Genomic DNA, 16,498 nt, shown 5'->3' on the forward strand with positions numbered 1-16,498 from the left:
CCATAGCATCCTTCTTCAACACTAAGATTGACATCAAAGTTCCTACTTTGGAAGAACAGCGGGTACCTATGGGGCTTTCCAATGTTGAAGTCTTTTAAAATAATATTTCTATTGATTTTTACAGAAATCACATTCTGGAGGGGGGAAACACAAACATATTCCAAATATACACTCAGATATGTTTTTAATACCAAATGTAGACTCGTTTTGTCTGATGTAACATTTTCAATTTGGCCATGTACATTTCATGCAAAGTTTGAAAGTAGGATGTTTAAATAGGATTTTGAAATAGCTGAATGGTTTCTTTTAATCACTGATAATTACTTCAGGTTGTATTGGCTAGGGAGCCTATGCTAGTCCTGATATTATCTGTACACAGAAAGGGATGGGAACCTGTGAGAAGCTGACAGCTGAAATCAGATTTCCTGGAATTTGATACTCAAAGTTCGGTCGAAGTCCATTTTGAGCAGTCATTGTTAGTTTTAATATATGTATTGATCATTTCCTTCCTTTTTGAATAAACCGTTATAAATGTCAAAAGAGAAATCCTGCTGCAGAGATGCATCGGTTGAGCACCCATTCTTAAGTATTCATTAACTTGCGAAATCAGATAACCTATTAAGCTGTCTTAATAGCAGCATACCCTACCCCACAGGTACCCATTCAACCACTTCAGTTGATGGAATTGGCAATAGTACAGGTGCCACAGAATACTTGTAGCACATAATACCTGTAAGAACTCAATTGTTTCGTATGGCAGTGCCTATTGAAATCAAGTAGCCACTTTCATTGTGCTCCTGTTTTCAGCTCCTGCTAAAATCATTCCTAATAAGAAGAATAAGAATAATTTATTATTTATACCCCGCCCATCTGGCTTGGCCTCCCCAGCCACTCTGGGTGGCTTCCAACAAAATACAGTGGTACCTCAGGTTACATACCCTTCAGGTTACATACGCTTACATCCACTAACCCAGAAATAATGCTTCAGGTTAAGAACTTTGCTTCAGGATGAGAACAGAAATCATGCTCCGGCGGCGCGGCGGCTGCAGGAGGCCCCATTAGCTAAAGTGGTACTTCAGGTTAAGAACAGTTTCAGGTTAAGAACGGACCTCCGGAACGAATTAAGTACTTAACCCGAGGTACCACTGTATTAAAATACTGTAATGCATCATACATTAAAAGCTTCCCTAAACAGGGCTGCCTTCAGATGTCTTCTAAAAGTCTGGTAGTTGTTGTTCTCTTTGACATCTGGTGGGAGGCAGTTCCACAGGGCGGGCGCCACTACCGAGAAGGCCCTCTGCCTGGTTCCCTGTAACTTGACTTCTCGCAGTGAAGGGACCGCCAGAAGGCCCTCTGCGCTGGACCTCAGTGTCCGGGTAGAATGATGTGGGTGGTGACGCTCCTTCAGATATACTGAAAGCTGGGGTTAATTTTAATTTCTTTTAACATTTGTATGCTTTAAAGTAGGTTTGTATTTTTGTTCCTTGATTTTACTGTTTTATCTTTTGTAAACCACTTTGAGATTTATTTATTTATTATTACAATCAAGCAGTTTATACCGTATTTTTCGCTCTATAAGACGTACCAGACCACAAGACGCACCTAGTTTTTGAAGGAGGAAAACAAGAAAAAAAAATCTGAATCTCAGAAGGCAGAACAGCAAGAGGGATCACTGTGCAGTGAAAGCAGCAATCCCTCTTGCTGTTCTGGCTTCTGGGATAGCTGCGCAGCCTGCATTCACTCCATAAGACGCACACACATTTCCCCTTACTTTTTAGGAGGGAAAAAGTGAGTCTTATAGAGCAAAAAAATACGGTAACTTTTTATGAAATAAATAAACATGATCACGCTCATGCCAAAGATTTGCCAGCTTGCAGTTAACCTTTGGGCTGTGTTGTAGGTTTGAGCAGGATTCAGCACATGTTCAGCAAATAAATTCATTCAGGTTATTTTTGAAAGGAGGAAAATATGCAATGTTTGTGTGCTTTTGAAAAGATTGTGTAGCTAGACGGTTACAGTAAATATACTTTTATGTCCCTTGTGGCGAACATCTAACCAGTCCAGATTAGATTCTATGCTGAGGCAGGTCATTATTTTTGTCATATGTTAGGCATTCCAAAAAAGAGAGCGAGAAAAGGACACTACATTAAAGAAAATCCTATCATGTATATACTGATTGTGAGTATGCTTGAAAAGACTAGCAGCTGTTCACAGCCTAAGGGCATGTCAGCAAGTGTAGCACAGGACTGTTCTGACGACTTCTTTTAAAAAGGAATAGGTTGACATTTCTTTAACACGATGCAAATAAGAGTGCCAAAAGTCATAACAACAGCACAGTTTCTGCTTCTGTGTTATTATCATAACATACATGGTTAACGTCTGCAAATCTCCATTGACCTAAAGGAATGGAAAAACGTGCTTAGTGGCATTTAAAAATATGAGCAGAGCCACCAAAATGATGGTGGGACTGGAACAACTCCTACATGAGGAAAGGGTGCAATATTTAGTTTATTTTTAAAAATGACTATATGGTGACATGATAGAGATATGATAAAGATATGCATGATTTGGAGAAACTGGTTGTTAGCCTGCCACAGTGGGGCTCCTCCATTCTTATACACCATTTCATGGTGGGGGATGCAGACACATTGTGACTAGGCTGGTGTAGCAATCTCTTTATCCTATGCCTGCTCAGCCCAGCAGAGGGGATAACACACTATTATATACAGTGGTTCCTCGGGTTACATATGCTTCAGGTTACATACGCTTCAGGTTACAGATTCTGCTAACCCAGAAATAGTGCTTCAGGTTAAGAACTTTGCTTCAGGATAAGAACAGAAATCGGGAGCCGGCGGCACGGCAGCAGCAGGAAGCCCCATTAGCTAAAGTGGTGCTTCAGGTTAAGAACAGTTTCAGGTTAAGAGCGGACCTCCGGAACGAATTAAGTACTTAACCTGAGGTACCTATGTATATGCATATTGTATATGTGTAAAGGTAAAGGTAAAGGGACCCCTGACCATTAGGTCCAGTCGTCACCGACTCTGGGGTTGCAGCACTCATCTCGCTTTATTGGCCGAGGGAGCCAGCGTACAGCTTCTGGGTCATGTGGCCAGTGTGACTAAGCCGCTTCTGGCGAACCAGAGCAGCGCACGGAAACACCGTTTACCTTCCCGCCGGAGCAGTGCCTATTTATCTACTTGCACTTTGACGTGCTTTCGAACTGCGAGGTTGGCAGGAGCAGGGACTGAGCGACGGGAGCTCACCCCGTCGCAGGGATTCAAACCGCCGACCTTCTGATCGGCAAGTCCTAGGCTCTGTGGTTTAACCCACAGCGCCACCTGCGTCCCTATGTATATGTGTGTGTGTGTGTGTGTGTGTGTAGTGCAAAAACAGCAACCACTGACCACCAGCTGTGGTCCAGACAGCCATCCACAGAGAAAGGCAGCAGATTGAGGTTGGTAGGAAGCTCCCTGCACCATGGCACAAACAATGACCCTACAATGCCCATACTCCATGGACTGGTGAGAGAAGCAGTGACTGTGCTGCTGCACCTTGTCCCCACAGGCGTGGGTTTGAATTTCCTTATGCCACACATTTCTCCCAAAGAAAGGTACCCCTACCTTGGGGTATACTTTATTTTTAGCATTTCAAGTCAGCCTAGGTGTTCTGACCGACTTTCAGCGATATCAACATTGCGGCTGATGTTTTCCAAGAGTTCAGTCAGACAGCCTTCATCAGTTGCCTCTGCCTGTGTTCAGATGCCTAGAGAGAAAGTTGTACGTCATGTTTTGATGAGATGAGATTTAGGACAACTGCAGCGAAGATCAGCTGGAAAAGTCTATATGAATATATCATAAATCCTTGATCTGCTTATAAAAAGAGGCAAATGCAACAGTCATTATAAATAGTGAAACATTTTTTTTAAAAAAATGTGGATGTGTTTGTTGCTCTGGGTGCGGGTGGGATACAAATTCAATACATACATAAAACTACAATGGTAAATTACTAGTGATTTATCAGTGAATTGGGTTTTGTTATTTGATTCCAGAATTTTCAGCAAAACTGTATGTGTTTACATACCTCGCATGGTGGCATGGGTCATCTGGGGGTAAGTTTAGTAGAGTTGCTCAAAACTGTAACATTAGAAAATAGCCAGATGTAGGAACTTAGCAAAGAAGCTTACCTGTGTCTACTCAGAAGTAAGTCCTCCTAAATTCAATGAGGCTTACTTCCAGGTAAGCGGGGTTAGGATTGCACCCTTAGAGTTCAATATTTGCTGCTCCTTCAAAAAGGAAAATGCGCAGTATTTTATTTATATTGTCATTTCCTCTTTCAGCTCAGATTTCCATATAATCACACAACTGCCCTTGCTGCGACTGTTAGCATTTTTGTTTATCACCAACCCACACATACAATGCAGTTATGTGTTATACACTCTACCTACATCTTTCATGAAAACTTTCTCCCTTATCTTGTTCCTCAGGAAGGAAGAAAACCTCAAAGTAAATGAACTAATTTGTTTTTAATCCATCTGTGTTGCCCTCTGCTTTTTCATCTGTACTTTTTAAAATACACAGTACAAAGTATAGAACCATGAAATAATTTGAGAAATAATTTGTGCAGTATATATGGTAGCTTATTTTCTTGGTGGGGGGGATACAAATAAACCTATGTGCATAAGTTGATGATACGTAAATATGTGTTGCAATTCTCAGACCTGGGATAATCCTTTTTTTAAAAGCAATGTCTATTCTGACTGCTAAATATTACAACTAAATTTGTTATAGATTCAAGAATGCAATCCTATAAAATAGCCTACTTGGCTGTAAGTGCAGCTGAACTCAATGGGAATTATGTCAGAGTAGATATACTCTGTAGGATTGTGCTGTAAATGATGTGGGCATTTCTTTAAAGTCTATCATCGGCCCTCTGTCCCATTAGAATCCCTATGGCCTCCAGTGGTTTATATGTATCAGTTGAATTCTAAAACTAGGGAATGGCCGCCAAGAATGGAATGCTCTTTGAGCCCCCTCCGGTTGTGATTTGTGCAATTCCCAAGACTACCAGCCCTCAGATTTCAGCCATAGGGAGGACTAAAATCTATATGAACAAATGACTATTTCTTATTAGTTTCCATAAGGCGCTCATATTCCAAACTACGGTAATACAGTTGTCATACCTTGGCAGTCGAACAGAATCCGTTCCGGAAGTTCGTTTGACTTCCAAAATGTTCAGAAACCAAAGCTCAGCTTCTGATTGGCTGCAGTAAGCTCTTGCAGCCAATTGGAAGCCACGCTGGACGTTCAGCTCCCAAAAATCATTCGAAAGCCGGAACACTCACTTCTGGGTTTCAGTCGTTCGGAATCCAATTTATTTGTGAGCCAAGGCATTTGAGATCCAAGGTACGACTGTATGAGTATTGTTATAAGATTGGGAGTTTGAACAGGAGAGGGTTAACTGAGCCAGGAGTACTGTTGGCGGTTCCCCTAATAGTTTGTGGTAAGGCACCTAGGCACATCTTTTGAAATTACAGACGGGGACGGGACCTAGGAGATGGTAAGAGAATATGAGGCACCATTGCATCTCCACATCCAGCCAGAACGAGAGGCAAAGCTGTGTGTCGTAAACAATTGCATAACTGTCACTTTAAGTGGGACATCTCAGAGTTGCAGAAGCCACTGTGGCTTCTGATTGGATCTTGGGTTGTCTTGTTTCAGCTCCCGAGAGTGTGTGCTCCTATAAGACACCCATTTCGGAGGGCCATGCTCTCATGCAAGTCACCTCCAGGGCTTTTTTTTCCAGCCAGAACTCAGATCTGGCATCTCTCAGGTGGGCACCATTGCCATTAGAAGAGAACAAGAGAAGCGCTCATGGTGAGTTCTGGCACCTCTTTTTCTAGAAAAATAGCACTGGTCACCTGCCTCCCATGAGGATACAGCCCTCAAAGATGCCCATCCCTATTTTCCTCTGCAAGGTGTTGGACCTGTAGTTTCAGTCAGGTCTAGTCAAATGTGGCTTGTTTTTTTTTAACACACATGGGTTCACTGAGGATGGGGCAGGGGCTTGCAGTCAACCCCCCTCCCCATTTTACATACAGACACCATGTTCCCAATTCTGATCACCCCACTATAGTTGCTAGATGCAAAAGTTTGAGAACAGAAATGTATCGTCACATCTAGTTTGGACCTAAGTCAAGCAAATTAGCAACCTGGCATTAAGGGTGACCGAAAGGTTTAGCAAGTACAGGTCTGACACTTTGGATATTTAATTTTTTTGTGGGTGGGTAAGGGATTCAATTTATTTTCCCTGAGTGTTACATTAAAAATAAATAAATCCTGAATTATGAATGTTCTAAAATAGCAAGTTGAAATTAGCTATGTAAAGCAGGCAGGGTAAAATAATGCTTCTACTCACATAACTCTGATGGATAAATAATAATGCAATAATGTCCAGTCTCAATATATTCAGCATGTGTAAACATTTCAGTGAACAACGTGATCCAGTAAGATAAATAAAAGTGGAAATAATTTTTATCAATAAAGTGTGTTTAAAAGAGATCTTTGTGGAATGCTAAAATAAATGATCTGGTATGATCAAGTGAACTCAGTAATCAAATAATGTTAAGGGGGAAAACACCCTCATTTTCCTTTGAGATAATTTTGCGTATCGTTTAGCAGAAGAATTGGTAACCAACTGAAGCATAATATTCATCTGATATATTTATAGTGTCTGTGTACAATTATAAAAAGGGTGTCTGACTGGTTTTGTACAATACTAGTATCCTACAGCTACTGTTTATAGATAAGTGCTTTAGTAAAACAGGATAATATAAACAAATGATGGCAGTGGTTAGAAGGCTTTGAATTTATGTGCAGTGGTGGCAGTAATGCAGGAACTTCGCCTCATGCATTGGCGAATTGGCAGTATTAAATGGAAGATGCACTCCCCATACGTATGGTATAAAGCGGGGTGTCTCAGCCCATAACTATTCACGTAGTTAGACTTATAGATGTACTTGAGGACCTTGCTGAATCAGGTCCTCAGTAATACAGGCTTGAGCAATGAATAATTGAAATAGTGATGCTCAGGAGTCCTAATGATCTATGTAGCAACACAGCCTAGCCAAAAAATGCCCTTTCAGCAGAATCCCACCAGTAATCCATTAACAGCAAGCAAAGGCGTTGTTCACTTTTCAGGAAATGAATGGGAAGCCAGAGTCGAGGCCTATGGGAAATAACGATAGGTTTTCTCCCCCATTCCACCCCCATTCCCGCCTTACCAACCTTTATTGGTAAGTGAAATGGTCATATGAATGTAATCAAATGAGCAAGCAGCAAATAGCCAAGGAGTGAATAGATTGGTTGCAGATGTGTGAAATTACTATAAGGCCTTACCAGGAATGCTTTTTTCTTCTTTCCAGAATCACAGACTGGTGGAGGGACCTTATTGACCCATTGGCCAATTTAGGGTAAAGCAGAGTCTATTTTTTACTATGACTCCCGTCATCTCCAACATGTAAATAGTCCTTAACATTTGGAGGGTACCAGGCTGGCAAAAGCTGCTACTGCCAGGCTGCGTGTAGCTAGATGATACCGATTTGTCTATACATTTCTCCTTCCACTTGCAGGATAGCTGAATCTCAGTTTCGCTGCCACAAGTGCTTTCACAGGTGAATTATGGGACAAATTTGACTACCAGCTTTCCAGTTTGTCTAACCCTGTGGGTTAAACCACAGAGCCTAGGACTTGCCGATCAGAAGGTCGGTGGTTCGAATCCCCATGACGGGGTGAGCTCCCGTTGCTCGGTCCCAGCTCCTGCCCACCTAGCAGTTCGAAAGCACGTCAAAGTGCAAGTAGATTAATAGGTACCGCTCTGGTGGGAAGGTAAATGGCATTTCTGTGTGCTGTTCTGGTTCGCCAGAAGCAGCTTAGTCCTGCTGGCCACATGACCCGGAAGCTGTACGCTGGCTCCCTCGGCCAATAAAGCAAAATGAGTGCCGCAACCCCAGAGTCGGTCACGACTGGACCTAATGGTCAGGGGTCCCTTTACTTTTACCTTTAACAATGAGACATTCAATTTGCGAAAACCTTTATTATGTTTTTTTCCCCTCAAGGTTTTTCTGAGCATGGGAAGGAGGAAGATTAAAAAAACACCACTACCCATCCTTTTTGCGAAGCAAGCCTTGACCCACCTAAACATGCAGTTTGGGATAGAACAGTTCCAGTATAAAACAAGTGTTTGTGTCCCACATCTTTCTTCAAAATATCAATTGAAGAGAACAAGCATCTGAAGTTCTGGTAAGCCTGTTCAACCATAAATCCCAACACTAATCCGAGTCATAAACCTAAATATAAAATATGATGAACATGTGTGCTTTTGGTCTATATACATGTCAAATTCATTTGAGAAATCTGAGAGGAGATGAACAAGAAAATAGCCCTAAAGTGGTGCCTAATAATAATAATGAAAAATGTATTTTTGTTTAATCCTTTATTCCCCCCCCCTTTGTTTGATCCTCTTTAAAGATTAATTTTAAGCCTGCCAGGATACTTGTTTCCTATATATAGTAGTACAGAAAGAGAAGAGATAGAAACGATAGTTTTTAAAAAGTACTCACGAGTTATATAATGTATTTGTCAAGAAGGAATGACAAATGTATCTAAAATTAGCAATGTATAGGATCTGAATAGCAGTTTTGTGGGATAACAGGACTTATTTCAGGGCAATAAGCCAAAATAGAATCAGCCTAGAAGACAGATGAGTACAAAAGGAAGCGCTTCTTCATGCAACACATAGTTAAACATAGTTAAACTTTGATGGCCACCAACCTGGATGACTTTAAAGGAGGATTAGACAAGTTCATGGAGAAGAGATTTGTCAATGACTGCTAGCCAAGATAGCTGTGCTTTAGGTAGAGGGCAGAGGTAGAGGGAACCTTGATCCACATGTGGTGACCATGTAAATATGCTAGAGAATACCAGGAGATGATTCAAACAGAATTAAAAAAGATCCTCAAGATCACATTTCCCAAAAGATTTGAGGCATTTCTGTTAGGGATAACAAGTGATGATGTCCCGAAAAAGTCACTCAAATCTCTTTTTATATGCGACACCCACAGCTAGAGTGGTATATGCAGAGAGGAGGACATGGAAAGAAAAAGAGATACTCTTGAAGGAAATATGGCAGAATAAATTGATATAATACGCAGAATTAGTAACTATGACCGCAAAACTAAGAAATAAAGATGAGTCATGGGTAGAGATGAGTGGATGTGTTTTTAAGAGTATCTCAGAAGGTGTAATAGTTTAACCTACAAGTAGGAATGAACATATGAGCAGCAGATAACATTAAATAAAGGAAGATTTGAGACGAAAATGGGTGGAATAGTAGATTATGCAGCTGACAAAAGACTACAGTGGTACCTCGGGTTACATACGCTTCAGGTTACAGACGATTCAGGTTACAGATTCTGCTAACCCAGAAATAGTGCTTCAGGTTAAGAACTTTGCTTCAGGATAAGAACAGAAATCGGGCGCCGGCGGCGCGGCAGCAGCAGGAAGCCCCATTAGCTAAAGTGGTGCTTCAGGTTAAGAACAGTTTCAGGTTAAGAGCAGACCTCCGGAACGAATTAAGTACTTAACCTGAGGTACCTATGTATATGCATATGCCCTGTGGAACGCCCTCCCATCAGATGTCAAAGCGATAAATAACTACCTGACATTCAGAAGACATCTTAAGGCAGCCCTGTTCAGGGAAGTTTTTAATCTGGGATATTTTACTGTATCTTTGGTTTCTATGGAAGCCGCCCAGAGTGGCTGGGGAAACCCAGCCAGATGGGCGGGGTACAAATAATAAATTATTATTATTATTAGTAGTAGTATATGTATAAAGGTAAAGGTAAAGGGTTAGTTAAGTACTTAACCTGAGGTACCACTGTACCTAGAATGCTATGGAGAGATGGACTGGGAAGTCCGAGGTTAAGAGATAATTATGAACAAACAAACAAACAAACAAACAAACAAACAAGCAAACAAGCAAACAAGCAAACAAAGATAGCTGTGCTCTGCCTTCTGTAGTTGGAGACAGCAATGCCTCTGAATGCCAGTTGTCACAGGACAGAAGAGTTCTCTTGTGATTGAATCCCAGAGGCATTTGGAGAACTGGTTTGCAAGACTAGATGGAGAACTGGGGTGGCCCAGCCTGCTCTTACATTTTTATTGATAATGGACATCATACGATGCAGTTGTAAAGCTTTATGTGTGCTCATGTAGCACTTCCACATTTATTTTGGCGAAAGGAAAAGCTCTCTGGATCCATCACAAAATTGTCCACACCACTGAACTTAATGGGGGAACTCTTGCAGACAGGGAACTTTCATGTGTGTAACAGACTCTGTGCAAAGAATTTGCCAGGCTGACAAGTGACTTTTTGGGTGTGCTGCCTTTCCTCCATTTATCTGCCCATACAAAAAGTGCAGTTAATGGAAATCTACTGTGCCACAAGCTGACACCTCTGGCCCTGTTACTCAAGAAAAAATTCACTGCACTCCACTGACTGCAAAACAGTGTATACCTTGCAGTGTATACCTTGTAAAGCAGAAACGGGATCTTAAGGCAGGAACCCATATTTAGACTGTTTATTTCCTGGTGCAGACGGCAAGAGCACATTGTACCAATGCACACACATGTGTTAGTTTAGATCCCCTCCTGCTGCTTCAAGCAAAGACAGTGGGTGAGGATCCCCTGACATTTCAAATTGGCCTAAAGCCAATGTATGGGTGCTTCAGAACAAAGCACCTGTACAGAAATCTGTTAAATATAAGAGGGTTGCTGCTGCAGCTAAATAATAATAATAATAATAATAATAATAATAATAATAATAATAATAATAATAATTAATAAATAATAATAATAATAATAATAATAATAATAATAATAATAATAATAATAATAATGTTTATACCCCACCCATCTGGCTGAGTTTCCCCAGCCACTCTGGGCTTGCTCCCAATCGAGTGTTAAAAACAATACAGCATTAAATATTAAAAACTTCCCTAAACAGGACTGCCTTCAAATGTCTTTTAAAAATAGGATAGCTGCTTATTTCCTTGACATCTGATGGGAGGGCGTTCCACAGGACAGGTGCCACTACCGAGAAGGCCCTCTGTCTGGTTCCCTGTAACTTTGCTTCTCGCAGTGAGGAAACCGCTAGAAGGCCCTCAGTGCTGGACCTCAGTGTCCGGGCTGAACGATGGGGGTGGAGACGCTCCTTCAGGTATACAGGACCGAGGCCGTTTAGGGCTTTAAAGATCAGCACCAACACTTTGAATTGTGCTCGGAAACGTACTGGGAGCCAATGCATATCTCCCAGGACCAGTGTTATATGGTCCCGGCAGCCACTCCCAGTCACCAGTCTAGCTGCCGCATTCTGGATTAATTGCAGTTTTCAGGTCACCTTCAAAGGTAACCCAACGTAGAGCACATTTCAGTAGTCCAAGCAGGAGATAACTAGAGCATGCACCACTCTGGCGAGACAGTCCGCGGGCAGGAAGGGTCTCAGCCTGTGTACCAGATGGAGCTGGTAGACAGCAGCCCTGGACACAGAATTAATCTGTGCATCCATGGACAGCTGTGAGTCCAAAATGATTCCCCAGCTGTGCACCTGGTCCTTCAGGGGTACAGTTACCCCATTCAGGACCAGGGAGTCCCCCACACCCGCCCGCCCCCTGTCCCCCAGAAACATTGCTTCTGTTTTGTCAGGATTCAACCTCAATCTGTTAAAGTTCACAAGTAAATGGTTAAAATTGTTAGCAATGGTTGTCCTTTTATTTGTTTATTTTTCTCTCTGCGGAAAGATCTGATGTAATGTCTGGTAGCATTTATAACAGTAATTGAATGAAAAAAAGGCAGTTTGGCCAAAAATGGTAGGTTGCACAAGTTTCATTGCAGCAACTGAGCAAGTTTTTTCCATGCAGTATCTTTCTGATGCAATGGGCTTTCCCTATGTAAGCTAGGCATCCTGCAGCCACTTTGAAGCAGAGATGTCATAAAACACACACTTGATTTTCTTGCCCTGAAATATCTTTGGATATCTTTTTCTTTTCTTTTTTTAAAGATACCCCTTCAAGCTTGTAATGTGGGAATCAGGAGTCCACAGGAAAAACTATGGTTAGTGTTACCTTTTCTACTGCGGACAGAGTAACATTGACTCCCCCAGACCCCGGATGAATTAAGATACTGGTTAAATACATCTTGAAAATGGATGCATAGTAAAGTTATTAGATGTTTGTTGAACACCAGCAGCACATAAAATCTAGACTTATGTGTATGATTACGTTAAGGTAAAGGTAAAGGGACCCCTGACCATTAGGTCCAGTTGCGGACGACTCTGGGGGTTGCGGCGCTCATCTCGCTTTACTGGCCGAGGGAGCTGGCATTTGTCTGCAGACAGCTTCCGGGTCATGTGGCCAGCATGACAAAACTGCTTCTGGCAAACCAGAGCAGTGTACGGAAACGCCAACCCGCTGGAGTGGTACATATTTATCTACTTGCACTTTGCAGTGCTTTCAAACTGCTAGGTTGGCAGGAGCTGGGACCGAGCAATGGGAGCTCACCCCATTGCGGGGATTTGAACCGCCAACCTTCTGATTGGCAAGCCCTAGGCTCTTTTGTGTATGATTAACTGCACATAAAACAATGGTGAATGTTTAAGTTGTTGTTTAGTCGTTTAGTCGTGTCCGACTCGTTGTGACCCCATGGACCAGAGCACGCCAGTCACTTCTGTCTTCCACTGCCTCCCGCAGTTTGGTCAAACTCATGCTGGTAGCTTTGAGAACACTGTCCAACCATCTCATCCTCTGTCGTCCCCTTCTCCTTGTGCCTTCCATCTTTCCCAACATCAGGGTCTTTTCCAGGGAGTCTTCTCTTCTCATGAGGTGGCCAAAGTACTGGAGCCTCAGCTTCAGGATCTGTCCTTCCAGTGAGCACTCAGGGCTGATTTCCTTAAGAATTGATAGGTTTGATCTTCTTGCAGTCCATGGGACTCTCAAGAGTCTCCTCCAGCACCATAATTCAAAAGCATCAATTCTTCAGCGATCAGCCTTCTTGATGGTCCAGCTCTCACTTCCATACATTACTACTGGGAAAACCATGGCTTTAACTATACAGACCTTTAAGTTTAATGTTTAAGTATGATTCCACAAAAGCTCAGTCTTAAACCTGCACTCCACAGCCAATAGCACCGTACAGATTCTTGAAATTAAGGGTCAAAATATTCGTTACATAAAAGATCCATGATCAGTTCATCTGCTGCTGCTTCACAACAATTTTAAAGATACTGTGGAGACTGGTTTGGATGCCTCACCCTTCCCCATGTCATTTCCCAATCTAAATCCCCCTGAAAGCTCAAAAATCAGAGCGTCCTCCCATGCCTTAATAATAATGAACACATGTTGGGAACTCTGATCTCATATCTCCTGCAAGACATTGGTTTTGGCCCCTCGGGGCTTGAGAATCATCAGTGAATTTTTTTTAAAAGTACAGCTATGGAAATGAGCTGCTAGGAGTAACTTGACTTATGTTTCTGGATTTCTGCTTTCACACCTGTCAGCTGAGCAACCTGGCAAGTCATTTCCCCATCTAAATAAACATAACCTTGCTTACGAAGGCTGTGTGTAATTAAACCGAGTCCATACCTATTAAACACTGAGTCACACTGTTCTTAGATGGTGTATTTTCATCTCTGAGCTCATCTGTACATGGCTGAGTTGCTCGGCCTTATAAAGACTGTGAAAATTGCAATAAAACAAGAGGAATTGGCAGTTATGCAGTTTGCATGTGTGCTGAACTTTAGTTTTTTTTTTAAGGGTTTGTTGCTGTGCTGAACACCCAAGAGGTGTGGAGATAATGAGTTATCCACTCTTGGAAGGCTTTCTAGGATGTATTGCAGAGCTATCCATACTCTTAAGTAGAAGTGAGGCTGCTGCCTAAGGCAGCTGATTTGGGGGTTTAATGAAATGCAGCACAGACTAATCCATTGGAGTGAATGGGGTATGAATAGGGTGAATATCTTCAGGAACGCCTCTTCTGCTATAGACTTACCTGGACCCTTAGATCATCAACTGAGGCCTTCTCCAGATTCCTCCTCTGATGGAGGCTTGGAGGAGATGGGCTTTTCAGGTGTGGCTCCCAGGGAAATCTGTTTCACACCTTCAGTGACATCTTTTTGGCACCAGGTGAAAACTCAGCTCCTGATGTGTTGATTTGCAACCTGGATATGTGTCATAGGAACCAGAGAACCAGTCTGCTCTACCAAAATCCACCCCACCCCTGCAAAGTCAACTCACAAAAATAAATAAATGGTGCAACATATTTCTAATTCAGCATTTTTGGCCATTCTGGCAAACACAGTTTAGGAGCATGACAACCCTTTGGTTGATTTATAATGCACGGATTCTGGTTTCCCAGGATACCTGAATATCATACAACTGGGTAAAGGAATATTCACCATCTTCCCAATCAGCCTGCACAGAACTCACTGGCCATTGCTCTGTAAGGTACACAATTTGTTTCTAAGATTTATTGTAAAACTGACAGCTTAATATAATTAGATGAGAGTAACTCTTCAGAAGCCAGAACACTTAATGACCTACACAAAATAATAGCCTGAGCCTCTTGATTTGTCCATGTATGTTTGATGTTGTAATCCTTCCAGACCAGGACATGATGACTCACTTAACTCTGCTGTGCATCTGCTGGACATATAAAATATTACATTTTCCTGTTTCCTTTTTTTTAAAATAACATTTGGGCTGTTGATGTGATTTAGGTATGCATTTAGTATATGTACCAAGCATGAATTACAAAATGCCATTGCAATATAAATTTATAGACATGAATAACTCTTAAGTGGGTAAAAATAAAACCCCACCAAGATATCTTGGACATGATCTGATTAAAAGTACATGCATTCCTGTAGTGTGTGTGTGTGTGTGTGTGTGTGTGTGTGTGTGTGTGTGTTGCATGATTACTGCAAACTTGGTCTTACTGGAACAGTCAACTCCTTAAAAACAAAAACTCAAAACAACTCTCTTAAGCTGAGCTGAACTTTGAAGTCTAAAGAGTGCTTCTGACTTTCCTCAGAAACTGAGATAATGTGACCTTATTTGGAACAAATCCACAGCTCACACATAAACTATTGAACCCACGATACTAGTCCAGAGAGAAAAATGATTAATTTATCTGGACATGCTACCTCAAAACCTATTCTAAAATTGACGTAAGGAATATTAACTGCTTCACATTATTAAAGAACACTAAATGCTTCCAAATACTGTATGAAAATGATGATGATAATATTGTATGAAAATGTGAAATATAATGGACCATTACCTATCCAACTTTTCTGGCCTGCTACAGACTGAAGGAGGTTGAGTGTGTTGTCCTTTTCTGAAGAAAAGCTGGTTTCTACTGAACAGTGACTCAGGAAGGTCACAGGTTGAGAAATACTTGCAATTGAATGCTTTGTGAAGTGCAGCCATGATTCCCCCCAGAATGTATGGAATTCCTGTCTTTGATCCTCCAATAGAAGGAAGGCTTTTGTATGGTGTGTCAAGACACAGACCTGCTGTCGGGCTATGTTGGATTATATGACCAATCCCCAGTTAATTAAACCAATTCACTAATACCAGTAGATCTGTCTACTCCATGCACTTATGTACAAATCAGCATGGAAAAGTTGGGAGCCTCCTGACATAAATGTGAGCTGAGTTGATGAGGGACATGCGACACAAAGGTCTTTCTGCCCTATCATGTTGGTGGCCTCGTTCCAATTCCGAGAAGCATCCAAAACGCCAAACCCTGCATCACTATGTGGTGTCAAAAGTGATTTGATTGACAAAGTCCAGAAACCGGAAGTTATAAAGCAGGGGTGGCTAACTTGTGACTATCCATCTGCTGTTGGGAGTGCAGGCCCCATCAGCACCAGCCAACATGATCAATGGTCAGGGATGATGGCCAATGTTGTCCAGCAACATTTGTGCTTTCTACATGAAACTGTCAACATGATGACATTAAAAGGTTCTACAGAATACGTAATCTTCCATACTATAGCTTGGATCCAAAGGTTTCCTTCCTCCAATTGTTTTGTAAGCTGCCATGGGCGGGCTCTGCCCTGAAGAGTCGCATTTCCTTAACGCACAAATCCAAGCCTATAGTATTTTTCCCCCCATTAAAGAAAGGAGGTACTAACAAGAGGATAACAAGAAGCAATATGATGCAACATGTCATTCATTCATGACTATGGATACAATGTGCTGTTATTAAGTAGTTCAATAAACCCATCACTGGGGAGAAATGCTTCAGACTTTCAGGAAACAATCAAGGGGGTAGTATTAAGGTGGATAAAGAAATCAGTTTGGTAGTTTTAACACATTCTAGGTGGCCCTAGTGGGTTAAACCAGAGCCTAAGACTTGCTGATCAGATGATTGGCAGTTTGAAT

The 16,498-nt window shown here is 41.8% G+C and overlaps 1 long non-coding RNA gene across 1 annotated transcript; it reads left to right on the forward strand.

Annotated features, from left to right (window-relative positions):
• The first annotated feature begins 3,385 nt into the window (after positions 1–3,385).
• Positions 3,386–16,492, forward strand: LOC114605251 (uncharacterized). Its single transcript, XR_013391617.1, has 3 exons — positions 3,386–7,468; positions 8,114–8,297; positions 12,115–16,492. It is a non-coding gene; the product is annotated as an uncharacterized LOC114605251 (long non-coding RNA).
• The last annotated feature ends 6 nt before the right edge of the window (positions 16,493–16,498 follow it).

The sequence above is a fragment of the Podarcis muralis genome, unplaced genomic scaffold (genome assembly GCF_964188315.1).
Source record: "Podarcis muralis unplaced genomic scaffold, rPodMur119.hap1.1 HAP1_SCAFFOLD_224, whole genome shotgun sequence".
Classification (NCBI taxonomy): Eukaryota; Metazoa; Chordata; class Lepidosauria; order Squamata; family Lacertidae; genus Podarcis; species Podarcis muralis.